Source organism: Oncorhynchus masou, chromosome 31 (assembly GCF_036934945.1).
Source record: "Oncorhynchus masou masou isolate Uvic2021 chromosome 31, UVic_Omas_1.1, whole genome shotgun sequence".
NCBI classification, from domain to species: Eukaryota; Metazoa; Chordata; class Actinopteri; order Salmoniformes; family Salmonidae; genus Oncorhynchus; species Oncorhynchus masou.
Window position 1 is genome coordinate 96,222,260 of NC_088242.1, and position 6,317 is coordinate 96,228,576.

The following is a 6,317-nucleotide window of genomic DNA, read 5'->3' on the forward strand; positions in this document are numbered from 1 at the left end:
GGCTAGATGGTTAGATGGCTAGATGGCTAGATGGCTAGCTGGCTAGCTGGCTAGATGGCTAGATGGTTAGCTGGCTAGCTGGCTAGATGGTTAGCTGGCTAGATGGCTAGATGTCTAGATGGTTAGATGGCTAGCTGGCCAGATGGCTAGATGGTTAGATGGCTAGATGGTTAGATGGCTAGATGGCTAGATGGCTAGATGGCCAGCTGGCCAGATGGCCAGATGGTTAGATGGCTAGATGGTTAGATGGCTAGATGGCTAGATGGCTAGATGGTTAGATGGTTAGATGGCTAGCTGGCTAGATGGCTAGATGTCTAGATGGTTAGATGGCTAGCTGGCCAGCTGGCTAGATGGTTAGATGGCTAGATGGCTAGATGGTTAGATGGCTAGATGGTTAGATGGCTAGCTGGCTAGCTGGCTAGATGGCTAGATGGTTAGCTGGCTAGCTGGCTAGATGGCTAGCTGGCTAGATGGCTAGATGGTTAGCTGACTAGCTGGCTAGCTGGCTAGATGGTTAGATGGCTAGATGGCTAGATGGCTAGCTGGCTAGATGGCTAGATGGCTAGCTGGCTAGATGGTTAGATGGCTAGCTGGCCAGCTGGCTAGATGGTTAGATGGCTAGATGGCTAGATGGCTAGCTGGCTAGATGGCTAGATGGCTAGCTGGCTAGATGGTTAGATGGCTAGCTGGCCAGCTGGCTAGATGGCTAGATGGTTAGATGGCTAGATGGTTAGATGGCTAGATGGATAGATGGTTAGCTGGCTAGCTGGCTAGATGGCTAGCCGGCTAGATGGCTAGATGGTTAGCTGGCTAGTTGGCTAGCTGGCTAGATGGCTAGATGGCTAGCTGGCGAGCTGGCTAGATGGTTAGATGGCTAGATGGTTAGATGGCTAGCTGGCTAGATGGCTAGATGTTTAGATGGTTAGATGGCTAGATGGTTAGATGGCTAGATGGCTAGATGGCTAACTGGCTAGATGGCTAGATGGTTAGCTGGCTAGCTGGCTAGATGGTTAGATGGCTAGATGGTTAGATGGCTAGATGGCTGGCTGGCTAGATGGTTAGATGGCTGGATGGCTAGATGGCTAGATGGCTGGCTGGCTAGATGGTTAGATGGCTAGATGGTTAGATGGCTAGATGGTTAGATGGCTAGCTGACTAGATGGCTAGATGGTTAGATGGCTAGATGGTTAGATGGCTAGATGGCTAGATGGCTTGATGGTTAGATGGCTAGCTGGCTAGATGGTTAGATGGCTAGATGGTTAGATGGCTAGCTGGCTAAATGGCTAGATGGCTAGATGGCTAGCTGGTTAGCTGGCTAGATGGCTAGCTGGCTAGATGGTTAGCTGGCTAGATGGCTAGATGGCTAGCTGGCTAGATTGTTAGATGGCTAGATGGCTAGCTGGCTAGATGGCTAGCTGGCTAGATGGCTAGATGGTTAGATGGCTAGATGGTTAGATGGCTAGATGGCTAGCTGGCTAGATGGTTAGCTGGCTAGATGGCTAGCTGGCTAGAGGGTTAGCTGGTTAGAGGGTTAGCTGGTTAGAGGGTTAGCTGGCTAGATGGCTAGCTGGCTAGATGGCTAGCTGGCTAGATGGTTAGATGGCTAGCTGGCTAGATGGTTAGATGGCTAGCTTGCTAGATGGTTAGATGGCTAGATGGTTAGATGGCTAGATGGCTAGATGGTTAGATGGTTAGATGGCTAGATGGCTAGCTGGCTAGATGGCTAGATGGTTAGCTGGCTAGCTGGCTAGATGGCTAGCTGGCTAGCTGACTAGATGGCTAGATGGTTAGATGGCTAGATGGCTAGATGGCTAGCTGACTAGATGGCTAGATGGCTAGATGGTTAGATGGCTAGATGGCTAGATGGCTAGATGGTTAGATGGCTAGCTGGCTAGCTGGCTAGCTGGCTAGATGGCTAGCTGGCTAGCTGACTAGATGGCTAGATGGTTAGATGGCTAGATGGCTAGATGGCTAGCTGACTAGATGGTTAGATGGCTAGATGGTTAGATGGCTAGATGGCTAGATGGTTAGATGGTTAGATGGCTAGCTGGCTAGATGGCTAGATGGTTAGCTGGCTAGCTGGCTAGATGGCTAGCTGGCTAGCTGACTAGATGGCTAGATGGTTAGATGGCTAGATGGCTAGATGGCTAGCTGACTAGATGGCTAGATGGCTAGATGGTTAGATGGCTAGATGGCTAGATGGCTAGATGGTTAGATGGCTAGCTGGCTAGCTGGCTAGATGGCTAGCTGGCTAGCTGACTAGATGGCTAGATGGTTAGATGGCTAGATGGCTAGATGGCTAGCTGACTAGATGGCTAGATGGCTAGATGGCTAGATGGTTAGATGGCTAGATGGTTAGATGGCTAGATGGTTAGATGGCTAGATGGCTAGATGGCTAGCTGGTTAGCTGGCTAGATGGCTAGCTGGCTAGATGGTTAGCTGGCTAGATGGCTAGATGGCTAGCTGGCTAGATGGTTAGATGGCTAGATGGCTAGATGGCTAGCTGGCTAGATGGCTAGATGGTTAGATGGCTAGATGGTTAGATGGCTAGATGGCTAGCTGGCTAGATGGTTAGCTGGCTAGATGGCTAGCTGGCTAGAGGGTTAGCTGGTTAGAGGGTTAGCTGGTTAGAGGGTTAGCTGGCTAGATGGCTAGCTGGCTAGATGGCTAGCTGGCTAGATGGTTAGATGGCTAGCTGGCTAGATGGTTAGATGGCTAGCTTGCTAGATGGTTAGATGGCTAGATGGTTAGATGGCTAGATGGCTAGATGGTTAGATGGTTAGATGGCTAGATGGCTAGCTGGCTAGATGGCTAGATGGTTAGCTGGCTAGCTGGCTAGATGGCTAGCTGGCTAGCTGACTAGATGGCTAGATGGTTAGATGGCTAGATGGCTAGATGGCTAGCTGACTAGATGGCTAGATGGCTAGATGGTTAGATGGCTAGATGGCTAGATGGCTAGATGGTTAGATGGCTAGCTGGCTAGCTGGCTAGATGGCTAGCTGGCTAGCTGACTAGATGGCTAGATGGTTAGATGGCTAGATGGCTAGATGGCTAGCTGACTAGATGGTTAGATGGCTAGATGGTTAGATGGCTAGATGGCTAGATGGTTAGATGGTTAGATGGCTAGCTGGCTAGATGGCTAGATGGTTAGCTGGCTAGCTGGCTAGATGGCTAGCTGGCTAGCTGACTAGATGGCTAGATGGTTAGATGGCTAGATGGCTAGATGGCTAGCTGACTAGATGGCTAGATGGCTAGATGGTTAGATGGCTAGATGGCTAGATGGCTAGATGGTTAGATGGCTAGCTGGCTAGCTGGCTAGATGGCTAGCTGGCTAGCTGACTAGATGGCTAGATGGTTAGATGGCTAGATGGCTAGATGGCTAGCTGACTAGATGGCTAGATGGCTAGATGGCTAGATGGTTAGATGGCTAGATGGCTAGATGGCTAGATGGTTAGATGGCTAGCTGGCTAGATGGTTAGATGGCTAGATGGTTAGATGGCTAGCTGGCTAGATGGCTAGATGGCTAGATGGCTAGCTGGTTAGCTGGCTAGATGGCTAGCTGGATAGATGGTTAGCTGGCTAGATGGCTAGATGGCTAGCTGGCTAGCTGGTTAGATGGCTAGATGGCTAGCTGGCTAAATGGTTAGATGGCTAGATGGCTAGATGGCTAGCTGACTAAATGGTTAGATGGCTAGATGGCTAGATTGTTAGATGGCTAGATGGCTAGATGGCTAGCTGGCTAGATGGCTAGATGGCTAGCTGGCTAGATGGCTAGATGGTTAGATGGCTAGATGGTTAGATGGCTAGATGGCTAGATGGCTAGCTGGCTAGATGGTTAGCTGGCTAGATGGCTAGCTGGTTAGCTGGCTAGATTGCTAGCTGGCTAGATGGTTAGCTGGCTAGATGGCTAGCTGGCTAGAGGGTTTGCTGGTTAGAGGGTTAGCTGGCTAGATGGCTAGCTGGCTAGATGGCTAGCTGGCTAGCTTGCTAGATGGCTAGATGGTTAGATGGCTAGCTGGCTAGATGGTTAGATGGCTAGCTTGCTAGATGGCTAGCTTGCTAGATGGCTAGATGGTTAGCTGGCTAGCTGGCTAGATGGCTAGGTCGCTAGCAGAGGAAAACAACTCTCAAATTGCACTGATTACAGGTCGACAAGTAGGCCTATGCCAAACATGTAGCCAAACTAGCTTGTATACTTTCTGATAACCTGGTAGCCTCTGGCTAGCATACAGGTCAGCTGCAACCAAAGCAATGAAGCTTCTTTTAGCTAGCTAGTATTTCCTCCATGAATGAAGCAAACTAGCTATTTAGCTGACAGCCTAGAACAAAAAGGAGGCTTGATAACATGAGAGTTGGTTATTTAATAATAGAAATTTTAGAAAAACGAACTATATCAATTATTCATTAGACAATCTAGCTCATCTGGCCGTGGTCTGCGTATGGTTTCCTATGCATTCTCAAGTCCAGCTTGCTTATGCTCGCGACCCGGAACTACCAGAACTAGCTTTGTTTAAAAACATTTTTACTTGGTCTATACAACAGATCTATGTCCTTTAACCGATTTTTTTCATAATTGCACACAGAAGAAGTTACAGAATAAGGATACTTGAATTGCTAATGGCAACATGCAGTATCCCGGTCAGCCTTTACTCAATGAGAGGGGGCAGCACTGAGCTAACCTGCAACATCACTTACTGGAGTAGCTCAAACGCTATCATATACATTATCATTTTTTTTACACTGTAGGTAGCGTTAGCTAGCGGTAGTCGGCTCTATCTGGTTGTCACTAGTGACCACAGCCACAAAGTCAAAAATCCATGAACCCAATAATGTGTTTTTTGGACTTAATTTAAGGTTAAGCTAAGGCAAAAGGTTGGCAGTGTGGTTAAAGTTATAGTTAAGGTAAGGGTTAGGTTTAAAATCAGATTTTAAGAAGATCAATTCTAGAAATAGACACGTGATTTTGTGTCTGTGATAACTTGTAACGATTGCTGTACCTGCACCAAGACTCCACTAATTTTCATCCTATAGCTTGTTCTCCATTTATTCCCCTGACTAATCAAAATGTTTTGATTTTCTCATGCTCTCTCTTTTCTCTCTTCAGCAGACACATCGTGAGCAATGTTTGGAACATCAAATCGCATTAAAATCGCAGTATTGAATCACAATACATATAGGATCGTGATAATCAGAATACGTACATAACATATCGGCCCGTAAGTACCGTGATAATATCGTATATGTGAGGTACCTGGCAATTCCCAGCCCTAATGTTATGTCTCCTGAAGATGCCATTTTAACCCACTTAATATAGCTTCAATTCACTACTGAGTCTTCAGATAGGAATGAATGGTGTCACGTGATCGACTTTGTCCATACAGTGTACAGGAGGAGGGGAATGACTTTTGCTTCCCTCCAGGCTTGAGGGCATACACTTTCTAGTAGGTTTAGATGTGATATATTGCAAATAGGAGCAGCAACATGGTCCACTGTTATCCTCAGTCATTTTCCATCCAAGTTGTCAGACCCTGATGGCTTGTCATTGTTGATAGACAACAATAATTTGTCATCGCTTCCACACTCGCTTTGCGGAATTCAAAATTACAATGCTTGTCTTTCAGAATTTGATATGGTATACTTGGATGTGTAGTGTCATTGTTTGTTTTTGGCATGTCATGTATACGTTTTCTAACCTTGCCCATTAAAAAATAATTTAAGTAATTGGCAATAATCAAGTTGGTTTTGTGATGAATGAGCCATGTGATTCAATGAACTGATGGGAGCTGAGTTTGCCTTTTTGCTTAACACTAAAATTAAGAGGCTACACAGCTTTATACTGTCATGTATCTTTGTTTCATAGTATAGTTTCTTCTTCTTTTTATTCAGTTTAGTCACATGATTTCAGCGTCTGGTTGCTCCTCATTACACACCACAGACCAGCAGCGTCTGGTTGCTCCTCATTACATTTACATTTACATTTAAGTCATTTAGCAGACGCTCTTATCCAGAGCGACTTACAAATTGGTGAATTCACCTTCTGACATCCAGTGGAACAGCCACTTTACAATAGTGCATCTAAATCATTAAGGGGGGGGTGGTGAGAAGGATTACTTATCCTATCCTAGGTATTCCTTGAAGAGGTGGGGAATACCTAGGATAGGATAAGTAATCCTTCTCACCACCCCCCTTAATGATTTAGATGCACTATTGTAAAGTGGATGTTCCACTGGATGTCAGAAGGTGAATTCACCAATTTGTAAGTCGCTCTGGATAAGAGCGTCTGCTAAATGACTTAAATTTAAATGTAAATGAGAGCAG